The 12,263-nt window shown below is 43.9% G+C and overlaps 1 protein-coding gene across 13 annotated transcripts in view; it reads left to right on the forward strand.

Moving 5' to 3' along the window:
- The window catches only part of chl1b (cell adhesion molecule L1-like b), an 818,676-nt gene that overhangs the window by 214,602 nt on the left and 591,811 nt on the right, over window positions 1-12,263 (forward strand). Inside the window, exon 1 of one of the 13 annotated variants that reach the window (XM_059649910.1) lies at window positions 3,099-3,191. The exons of the other annotated variants lie outside the window; for them this stretch is intronic. The gene's annotated coding sequence lies outside the window, so the exon portion shown is untranslated. Of the gene's footprint in view, window positions 1-3,098; window positions 3,192-12,263 lie in introns of those variants that run through there. 13 annotated transcript variants of the gene reach the window in all.

Here is a 12,263-nt window from a genome sequence, read left to right on the forward strand (position 1 = left end):
TCATATTTGTTTCATTTACTGACCAATTTATGTTGAAATGTATCTACCTGAACTGCTGCTTCTGGCAGTGAATGATTGTAGCCATGATGTGGAGGTCCCTGTGTTGGACTGGGGTGGACCATATCAGAAGTCACATGACACCAGGTGATTCTCCACCAGCTTTGGGAGCGCTGCTTCTTTGTTAGATGAACTTCTGTTCGTCAAGTCACCTGCCGAAGAAGCCGTGCTGCAAAGCTTGTGACTTCAGACAAACCTGTTAACAGTTCATCCACTTCACCAACACCTTCCACCCCAAACTCAAGTTCACCTGGACCATCTCCAACACATCTCTCACCTTCCTGGACCTCTCTGTCTCCATTGCAGGCAACCACCTAGAAACCGATATCCATTTCAAGCCCGCCAACTCCCACAACTGCCTAGAATACACCTCCTCCCACCCACCTTCCTGCAAAAATCCATCTCCTGTTCCCAATTCCTTCGCCTCTACTGCATCTGCTCCCAGGATGAGGCATTCCACTCCCGCACATCTCAGATGTCCTCGTTTTTCAAGGACCGCAACATCCCCCACATAGTGGCTGAGAATGCCCTCGACCGTGTCTCCTGCATTTCCCGCAACTCATCCCTCACACCCCGTCCCCACAATAACCACCAAAAGAGAACCCCCCCTAGTCCTCACATACCACCCCACCAACTTCCGGATACAACACATCATCCTCCGACACTTCTGCCATCTGCAATCCGACCCCACCACCAAAGACATTTTTCCATCCCCACCCTTGTCTGCTTCCCAGAGGGACCACTCTGTCCGTGACTCCCTTGTCCGCTCCACACTCCCCTCCAGCCCCACCACACCCGGCACTTTTCCCTGCAGCCGCAGGAAGTGTACACTTGCCCCCACGCCTCCTCCCTCACCCCCATCCCAGGCCCCAAGAAAACCTTCCACATCAAGCAGATGTTCTCCTGCCCATCTGCCAATGTGGTATACTGCATCCACTGTACCCAATGTGGCCTCCTCTACATTGGGGAAACCAAGTGGAGGCTTGGGGACCACTTTGCAGAACACCTACACTTGGTTCACAATAAACAACTGCACCTCCCAGTCACGAACCATTTCAACTCCCCCTCCCATTCCTCAGACGACATGTCCATCCTGGGCTTCCTGCAGTGCCACAATGATGCTACCCGAAGGTTGCAGGAACAGAAACTCATATGCCGCCTGGGAACCCTGCAGCCTAATGGTATCAATGTGGATTTCACCAGCTTCAAAATCTCCCCTCCCCCTACTGCATCCTTAAATCAGCCCCGCTAGTCCCCGCCTCCCTAACCTGTTCTTCCTCGCACCTATCCCCTCCTCCCACCTCAAGCCGCACCTTCATTTCCGACCTAGTAATCTCATCCCACCCCCTTGACGTGTCCATCCTCCCCGGACTGACGTAGACCCTCCCTACCTCCCCACCTACAGTCACCTCTACTGACTCCATCCCCGCCTCTTTAACTTGTCTGTCTCCTCTCCACCTATCTTCTCCTCTGCCCATCTTCGATCTGCTTCCACCTCTTTCCCTATTTATTTCAGAACCCTCTCCCCCTCCTCCTTTTCTGATGAAGAGTCTCGGCCTGAAACATCAGCTTTTGTGCTCCTAAGATGCTGTGTGGCCTTCTGTGTTCATCCAGCTCCAAACATTGTTATCTCTGGTGGACTATAACCTGTTATCATGTGATGTCTGGCCCTAGAAGTGAATTCACAGTATTTCAACTCTCTGGGCCAGAAATGAAAGAACTTCCTCAAGACAGCTAGTTAATTTTGCATTTAAATTGGCTCCTGCACTCAACTTCCCCACTTCTACATATTTTTCTGATCTTACTTTAATCTTGTGTGCCAAATTGCCCTTTATTCTTTTTCAGTGCAAATAAATGATCTTTGCAAGACTTCCTTCCTGCTCATTACCTGGTGCTTGTGAGCAGAACAACGCATAAAAATGAGCAGCAGGAGAAAGCCATTCTATAATAGAAGACCTCAGATCTTCTTATAGCATGATACTCAGGCAAATAAAACGACACTGCACAGTTCACCAATCACTAACAGACTGTTTACTTGAAAGGAAGTTACTGTTAGTTCTAATATTTTAATTTTGCACTTATGGGATATGAGTCAGGACAAGTTTTGGTAACAATATGTAAAGTTGAAAGGATAGTTTGTGAATTGTTCACAAGGCATGAATAATTCCTCTCTGGAATAGGATAGGGGAGCTTCCTAATGGCCATTGTTTCTGAAGTATTCATTTTATCCAACAGCAGTGTAACTGAGATCAAGAACAGGATAGAATGCAAATCATACAACTCCGACAGTGTGGAAGCTGGCCATTTGGTCCATTAAGTCCATACTTACCGTCCAAAGAGGCATCCCACATCCCCAATCCCACATCCCCTATCCGTGCATTTCCCGTGGCTAATAAATGTAACAATACATCCTGGACACTACAGGCAATTGAGTATGGCCATCCACCAAACCTGCACATTTTTAGTTGCTGAGAGAGTGTGCAAATTCAACACAGACAGCCGCATGAGGGTGGAATCAAACCGGGGTTCCTGGCACTGTGAGGCAACAGTGTTAACCGCTGAGCTACTATGCTGCCTTACATTCACCATTCTGAAATGGACTGGCCCGTTGGCATTGATGTGGGAAGCAGTTCTCTATACCATCCTTACCTTCATTTTTAGTTGCTCTAAGTGGTGTTCTTGAGACATAACTTGAACAATGTTTTATTTGCCAAGAACAAAAATTGATGACATTAGAAACATACATACTTAATGTTTTTTTAATGAAGGACAACAGCAATATCCATGTAACATTACTTGTTTTAAAAATCAAAGTAGGCTGATTTCAGTAAAATATTGACATGTGCAACATCAATAGTAAATGTTATCGTCATAGTTTTCCCTTTGAAACAGAGTTTTTCTGATGATTTAAGAGAATCAAGAGTGTGCAAGGCGCAGTCAGAATTGTTGTAGATGAGACGGAATTTGGCACAGATTTTAAGCCAACTGAAATGACACTGTTTAAAGGGTAAATGGCACGGGATGTTTTGATGAGAGAAGACTGAGCTTTGGGGAATTGTAAAGTGATGGGTTACATTGTGGTTTGCTCATCAGTATTCCTCTTGATTCATTGTTTAGAAACTTCGATAAACCAGGTAATGTGAATTATGGAATCATTGTCATAAATCTAAAATGGAAAATGGTCAGCGTTGTAAAAAATGTTGCAATCAATGGCCTTTCTGACTGATTTTCAGCTAGTAAGAACACTGTCGTCAAGAAGTGAGCACTGGCTGGTTTAGCAGTGGGGATTGTTAACTTCCTGTTTGTGAGGCTTTGTGCAAAAAAAATGTTTTATTTATTAACTATGCAAAATCTCATGCTGACTGAATGCTATTTTCATATGAATACTCAAGCAGACAGTTACAGCTGAGACTTCACTGTAAAACATTTAAATATTTTAAAGACATTTGCAACTATCTTGTTGACCATTTTTAGATTGATTAGGCCTATAGTTAACAATGTGATAATTTTAACGGTGTAAAATAATTGAAGCTCGATCCAATTATCTTAACCACGACAATAATTATCTACAATTAGCTGTCTTTTTTAGGAGACTGTTCATTATCAGTATAAGACTAAATGAATTTAATTATTATGTTCTTAGGAATTTCATATTTAAGAACACCAAAACTGATTATTTTGAAACGTGCACCAAAAATTACATTTTTTCTGTGATGTTATACCTTTTTCAGCAAATTATTCCTGCATTTGGGAAAAAAACCCTTAATTACTTGCTCATTTTTTAACCTAAAAATGAGATTCTCTGATATGCTTATGGAGCATATATATTAGTATGCATATGAAGTGTCATGCACAATCATATACATAGCAATGCACTGGGCACACATTTCATTTGGAAATACTAAAGGCTGGCTATTTGTACATGCTTATAACCTATGGCGTTTGTTGGTGTGTCTGAGAAAGGCAGCATTGATTTTACAGTGGAGCTGTATTATTTCATTTGTAGTACTTTAGAAGTAGATGTGTCCTGAATAAAAATGGACCACAAAAATAGAATTCCTCTGTCGAGTACACGTTTTACTCACTGCAGGCTTTGGGATCATTGTTTAAAAATTAGTTGTTGACTTGGAAATACTTGAGAGTTTTTTTTTCTCTTTGTTTCTTTTTTAACCATATTTTAACATTTGACCAATGTTTAAAGTTCATTCTTAAGTTTTTACATATTTCCTGTGAACTTCACCAGTTATGGCAAGGTTGAGCTTTTTCCTGATTTCCTTTTAAGCAATTGCTAAATTGAAAATAAAGAACATTTTAGTTACTCACATTTGTATTTATAGCACAAGTAAATTTTGATCATTGATTGTTCATTGCAGGTTATTTTTACAGTCACAGTACAGATGCTTTTTATGAAGAGAGTGTTGACTCTCAGATTGTCTTTCACACTGCTAAGGGTGCAGAGATGTTTCCATGCACCAGATAGGTTTAAGTAGAATGAGTTCTAAATTCCTAATTGGCCCCCAGTGTGTACTGTAAGAGTCAACTTGTTGGCATTTATTCTGAACCAGAGGCATGTGGCTAAATGTTTCCTTGGCACTGGAACAGAAATTGTAAGGTGCCAATTTCGTGTAGCACTCGTGAACTGCTCTATTGCCAAAGATGTTAGTCCTATTCATGAGGGTTCGGTTTGCTTTGCTTGTCCTGATGCTAGTTGTAAAAGTTGCATTGCAGGTAGAATTGTCTCTTCCTTGGTGTAGCATGGGCAACAGCAAGAATTTTTGGAATATCTTGTGAAAATGAAAAAAAATCAGTATCTCAATGTCAAGAAAATGTTTTCCACTTTTCCCTGAAGGCATTGAATAGTGACTTCAAATTCTCACTTTTGAGCAGCAGTTACCTTCTTTCCATGCATTGACATCTCATTATTAGGCCAGCTCTCATTATCTCTTCGACATTCCAGATGGCACATGACGTGGGAGTTAGGGTGAGTACTTGGCAGCTGCAACTTGCCAATTGCTTCTCCAGGCCATTATCCAATGGCACCTTGAGAACAACATCCCTGTATGCTCTGTGACCACCACTTCATCCTTCATTCACTCAAGTCAACATCAGCAAACCAACGGCCCCACCACATTGTCATAGTCACACTCAATACGATACGATACAAGACAGCACAAGAGCAGGCCTTTTGGCCCACCAAGCCTGTGCTGATTACGAATCCTTGTTTAGATCCATGGGTGGTTTCTATCCCTCTGCTCGCCTCCCATTCATGTGTCTAACAAGGTACATCTTAAACGTTGCTAATGAGCCTGATTCCACCAACTTCACTGGTGGTATGTTCCAGGCAGCCACCACACTCTGCGTGAAAAACGTTCCCTCACTTCTTTTCTCAAATTCACCCCATCTGACCTTAAATCGGTGCTCTCTTGGGGTTAGAATTGTTTCAGACATAGTCGGAACTGCAGATGCTGGAGAATCTGAGATAACAAGGTGTAGAGCTGGAGGAATACGGCAGGCCAAGCAGCATCAGAGGAGCAGGAAGGCTGATGTTTCGGGCCTAGACTCTTCTTCAGAAATGGAAGAGGGGAAGGGGGTTCTGAAATTAATAGGGAGGGGGGTAGGTGGATAGAAGATGGATAGAGAAGAAGATAGGTGGAGAGGAGACAGACAGGCCAAAGAGGCAGGGGTGGAGACAGTAAAGGTGAGTGTGGGTGGGGAGTTAGGGAAGGGATAGGTCAGCCCAGGAAGGACAGGCAGGTCAAGGGGGCGGGATGAGGTTAGTAGGTAGCAGATGGGGGTGGGGCTTGAGGTGGGAGGAGGAGCTAGGTGGGAGGAAGGACAGGTTAGGGAGGCGGGGATGAGCTGGGCTGGTTTTAGGATGCAGTAAGGTGAGGGTAAGTTTCGTGGAACAATTCGTCTTCGCTTGTTTTCCCGATGTAGAGGAGGCCACAGTGGGAACAGCGGATACAGTATACCACATTATCAGATGTGCAGGTGAACATCTGCTTGATGTGGAAAGTCTTTTTGGGGTCTGGGATGGGGTGAGGGGGGAGGGTAGGGGCAGGTGTAGCACTTCCTGCAGTTGGAAAAGTGCCAGGTGTGGTGGGGCTGGAGAGGAGTGTGGAGCGGACATGGGAGACATGGTTCAAAATCTCCCCTCCCCCTACTGTATCCCAAAACCAGCCCAGCTTGTCCCGACCTCCCTAACCTGTCTTTCCTCCCATCTAGCCTCTCCTCCCACCTCATGCCCCACCCCCATCTCCTACCTACTAATCTCATCCCACCCCCTTGACCTGTCTGTCCTTCCCGGACTGACCTAACTCCTCCCTAACTTCCCACCTACACTCACCTTTACTTTCTCCATCCCCGCCTCTTTGACCTGCCGGTCTCCTCTCCACCTATCTTCTCCTCTTTCCATCTTTTATCTGCCTCGCCCTCTCTGCCTATTTATTTCAGAACCCCCTTTCCCTCCCCCATTTCTGAAGAAAAGTCTAGGCCTGAAACATCAGCCTTCCTGCTCCTCTGATGCTGCTTAGCCTGTTGTGTTCATCCAAACCTACACCTTGTTATCCCTCTTGGGGTTAACCTTTTCACCTGGGAATGAGCCTCTGACTACCCACCATGTCTCTGCCTCTCATACTTTCGTTGACCTCTATCAGTTCAACCTTAGACTCCTTCTCTCTGGTGAAAACAACAATCTGAGTTTATTCAACTCCTTCTCATTACTAAAACTGTCCTGTGAAAACAATCCTCACACCACTTCAGTCCTTCAACACTTCACTTTGGAGCTCAGGTGTATCTATTGCTTCTGTGCTTGTGCTCTGTCATTTTACACACAGTGAGTGGCATGTGTGTCATGTATCTGGAAGGACCTTATGGGTCTTAGCTTGTTTTGGAGTGTTAACTTACTTTGTTCCTTCTTGAAAGCTCTGAGCCCTGATGGTTCACATTACTTTTTCTTGCAGACGGAGGGGCAGGCAGCTTGTCTTGGCAGGGAGCATTGAGCAGTCAAGATGGTGTGTAAATTGCTCTGCAGCACCATGTGGTCTCAACGTCATACTTGGAGCATGTTGCAGCAGCTAGTGCAGCAAACAAGCTGCATGTGCTTCAAGCAAATGGCCGTGTCTGAAACTTGAAGGAGCATAGCCCATAATGGGGTCCAAGGGCATTATGGTTACTCAAGAGGAATGATCACTCTCAATCAAGAGGTTCATCCAATTCCAGTCCAAGGGTTTAGGCCACGGTCAGCCCAGCTCGTGATCTTATCAGATTCCAGGTATCTATGTCCTTGCAGGCAGGGATTTGCGCCACGGTCAATTCTGCAGGTAAACGCAAGCAGTCTGTGGATTACGGTAGATGGAACAGGGCTGTGTGGAGTTATCAGTCCAGGGGCAGGACCATGCGCAGTCCGGGTTGTCCAAGCAACAGAAGACTGGGCCACGGTCAAATGTAAGGTGTTCCTTAATTGTGATCAGGGGCTTATCAAGGAATAGCCCTTGGAGTCATGTGAAATTGGGGAAACACAGAAGCGCACATGGGGTTCATGGGAATAAACCATCGAGGGAATGATTACAGTGAAAGGGGGCAATCCAAGATAGGAGGAAAACATTGGAGAGGACTGTAAGCTCTGTCAACCAACAAGATAAACTGTGGCCTCTACATGATGCAATGTATGGCCAGCAATAAAAGGGAAATTTACAAAGTCTCAGGCTTTGAGAATACACTGGGGGTGTTAACAATAATTTAAAGGTGTTTAACAGACAGGGGGAAGACTGAAATATCATTGAGGTCACCGGGACATCAACACAAAAAGGAACATGAAGATGGGAATACTCATCTGTGTTTCAAGCACAGTGTGTAACTCACAAGAACACAAAGTTAGAATCTGGGCTGTATCAGAACAAGGCTAAACTACATACTAACTGCACGGCATGATTAATGCCACAAGCAAAGTGGATTGAGTAAATTACTTTTTTTTATTTGATTTGATTTATTTATTGTCAAGTGCATCTTGGAGTCATAGAGTAAAGCATGGAAACAGATCCTTTGGTCCAACTCATGCAAAAAACCAGATGTCCATTAGCCTGCATTTGGCCCATAACCATCTAAATCCTTCCTGTTCATGAATCTATTCAGATGCCTTTTAAATGTTGTAATAGTACCAGTTTCCACCACTTCCGCTGGCTGGTTATTTGATAAATGCACTACCCTCTCTGTGAAAAACATTGCCCCTTAGGCCCTTTTTAAATCCTTTCTCCCTCACCTTAAACCTTCGTCCTGTAGTTTTAAACTTCTCTACCCTGGAGAAAAGACCTTGGCTATTTGCCCTGTGTAAGCCATTTCTGAATTTATAAACCTCAATAAGGTCACCCCTCAGCCTCTGATGCTCAAGGGAAAATAGCCCCAGTCTATTCAGCCTCTCCCTACAGCTGAAACCCTCCAACCCCAGCAACATCCTTGTAAATCTTTCCTGAGCACTTTCAATTTTAACAATATCTTTCCTATAGCAGGGAGCCAAGAACTGAATGCAGTATTCCAAGAGTGGCCTAACCAATGTCCTGCACAGCCGTAACATGACCTCCCAACTCCTGTACTCAATGCACTGACCAATAAACGCAAGTGTACCAAATGCCTTCTTCACATTTCTGAAGAAAGGTCTAGGCCTGAAACATCAGCTTTACTGCTCCTCTGATGCTGCTTGACCTGCTGTGTTCATCCAGTTCTACACCTTGTTATCTCTACCTTCTTCACTAACTTGTCTACCTGTGACTCCACTTTTAAGGAACCATGAACCTGCACCCCAAGACCTCTTTGTTTGGCAACACTTCCCAGGACCTTACCATTAAGTGTATAAGTTCTATGTTAATTCGCCTTAAGAAAAAGCAACACCTCACGTTTACTTAAACTAAACTTCATCTGCCACTCCTCGGCGCAATAGCCCATCTGATCACGGTCTCATTGTACTCTAGGAAACCTTCTTTACTGTCCGGAACAGCATCAATTTTGGCATCATCTGCAAACTTACTAACCATACCTTCTATATTCATGTCTAAATCATTCATAAAAATGGCAAAAAGCAGTGGATCCAGCACCGATCCCTGAGGTACTGATCACAGGTCTCCAGTTCAAGAAAAACCTATCACCATTACCCTCTGTCTCCTACCTTAAAGCCAATTTTGTATCCAAATGGGTAGCTCTCACTGGATTCCGTGTGATCTTACCTTGCTAAACAATTAGCTTTTGGAACCTGGTCAAGTACCTTCCTGAAGTCCATATAGCCAATGCCCACTGCTCTGCCTTCATCAACCTTCTTTGTCACGACTTCAAAAAACTCACTCATGTTAGAGAGACATGATTTCTGACTCATAAAACCATGCTGACTATCCCTAATCAGTCCTTACCTTTCCAAACGGATGTAAATCTTGTCTCTCAGAATCCCTTCCAACAACCTCTCCACCACTGACATCAGGCTTACTGGTCTGTAGTTCCCTGACTCTTCCTTACCATCTTTCTTGAATAATGGTACCTCATTTCCACCCTCCAGTATTTTGACACCTCAATCGTGGCTATTGGTGCTACAAATATCTCAGAAAGGGGCCCAGCAATCACATCTCTAGCCTCCCACAGCGTCTTGGGATACAGCTGATCAAATTTCAGGGATTTGTATACTTTTATGTGTTTTAAGGCATCCAGCACGACCTCCTCTGTAATACGGACACTTTGCAAGATGTATGACTATTTATTTCTTAAAGATCTTGTTACAAAATACAGTGAAAAGTGTTGTATAGTGTCACCGCTCTCCAACGCCATCTTAAAACACAAAGAAATAAACCAAAACATTGAAAATAAAGGCAGAAAAGGGAGGAAATAAAGCAAGTCTCCAACTTTATAGTCCTTCTTATTAAGTGCTCTGCCATAGGGTTGGTGGTCAGGTAGAAGGCCCTTGCTCTGCACGCTGCCACTCGAATAAATGTCACCACTCTTTGCTGCCATCTTGCATCCAATAATGCCCTCGCCACTATGTGACCTTGCTGGACTTTGCCAATGCAGATGCCACCGATATCCAAACGTGACTCCACTACCACCAAGAGTCCGCTTTGGGGGTCACTTTGCCAATGCAGCTGCAGCTGATGCCGCCAGATCTCATACTGGGCCCAAGCTCACCTCTGCTGCCCCTTCCATGAATCTGCGCCAGCAGCAGATGCCACCAAGAACCCAAACTTGCCTCCACTGCCACAAGTCTGCACTGCTGGTCCCACTGCACTCCATGTTACAAAGCTTGCTTCAGTCTGTGCTGCTTGGCCCATTCACCGCTGCTGATGCAACCAAGCTCCTCGCGCACAGGTGAGTAAAATAAAAGAGAAAAAAAAGACAGAAGAGGGAGAAAAAAGGAAGGAAAAGTGACAGAGCAGATGAGCCCTGGGCTCAGAAAACAGACTCCACTGTTATCTGCAATTGTTTTTGCTCCTTTTTTTTGTATGCAGTGAAATCTGTTGGAATTTGTGACCCTTCTAGAGACAATTGCAATAATCATGTCAGCAGTGATTCAGTAATACCAACCATCTGTCTTCAATTTGTATGCCATTACTCGATAATTTCAATGGCCTCAAGCAACCAGGAACATTACATTATGCCAGATAACAAAGTGTGAAGCTGGATGAACACAGCAGGCCAAGCAGCATCTTCGGAGCACAAAAGCTGATGTTTCGGGCCTAGACCGACATCTTTCCAGCTTTCTTTATATTCCTCATGGTCCAGTTAAATTTTATCTTCCTAAACCTTAGATATGTTTCTTCTTCACTTTTGACTAAATTCACAAGCTCTCTTGCTCTTCAAGGGCCCCTTACCTTGCCATCCTTGTCCTTCTTCAGAGACATCCTCTCTGATAAAGGGTCTCTCCCCAAAATGTCAACTTTTGTACTCCGAAGATGCTGCTTGGCCTGTTGTGTTCATTCAGCTTCACACTTTGTTATCTTGGATTCTCCAGCATCTGCAGTTCCCATTATCTCTGCTCACATTATATTCTGCTCACTGATTACCTCTTTGTCATGGCACATAAATAAATGGATTCAGACGAACATAATTATTTTCAGAACGAAAGCATATTCTATTGCCAGACTGGAAGACCATGCTTTGGAGCTGCCGTATTCGAGCATTGACCTGTAGATATGAAAGGACATAGTTTTTAATGTTTATGGCTTCCATTTGTTTGGCATTGTGGGCATGAGGGAACTATCATGTTGGTTTACAGACTGAATTCTACTCCCATAGTATAGCATGATGAGTTTGGTTGTGCAACATATATTTGAACAAGGTGATGTACCTCCAAGCTTCCCATGGAGAAATCTCAGTGACGTTCTTGAGAAGTTTTGAACACATGTGTGAGGGACTGACATCAAGTTTATTTGTGGTGTGTTAGAGCTCAGGACTTCCTTCAATAGATTTGTGTTAGCTTTCTGGTCTTTCTCACGGAATTATACGGACATTGTGTGGCTCGCACTCTCGTGGTGTTGCTTTAGCATTGATGATAGAATTGAAGGAGAAGCAATTCCAAAGTCATCAGCAGAAATCACGACCTCCAGTGCCTCTCAGTCTTGACAGCAAGAAGCAACAGGTGAAGATCCACCAATGGGGCGGAGAAGAATGATGAGTCTCTGGATCTATAGACCTCACTGTCATTCTCCTGACCCCTCAAAGAGAATGCAGACACCAATTAAAGTAGCTGTGGTCCATCGTCAACTGCTGGGTCAGAAGAGCTAAGCTTTAAAGAGAGTGACAACAGCCCATGAAGATGGATGGTCCTTGTGGAGGTGAATAGTTCTTCCTCTCACGCTGTGTGATTCCACAAGAAGGGCATTGGAGAGTTGGATTGTATTATTAATGAGCTGAAGAGTGGAAGATAGTATGAGAAGAATCACTGTGAGCCACGGTAGACCAGATGCAATGAATCTTGCTCGAAAAAATGCATTAACTGCTAATGGAAAAGTTATGCCCATTTGTTCCTGACTAAGATGATTAGCAAACATTTTGTGGTCATTTATTTTGTGGTGTTATTGAATTTACACTTTGTGATTTAACCACTGTGGCTCTGATAGTTAAGTTGAAATGGTTTATTCAATTCCATTTTCATCCATGCCTCAAATCCTTTAATGCTCTTTCATTCCAAATGCTTATCCCAGTTTCCTTCTTAAAAATATTATTGCTTGTAC

This window comes from Stegostoma tigrinum, chromosome 11, assembly GCF_030684315.1.
Source record: "Stegostoma tigrinum isolate sSteTig4 chromosome 11, sSteTig4.hap1, whole genome shotgun sequence".
NCBI classification, from domain to species: domain Eukaryota; kingdom Metazoa; phylum Chordata; class Chondrichthyes; order Orectolobiformes; family Stegostomatidae; genus Stegostoma; species Stegostoma tigrinum.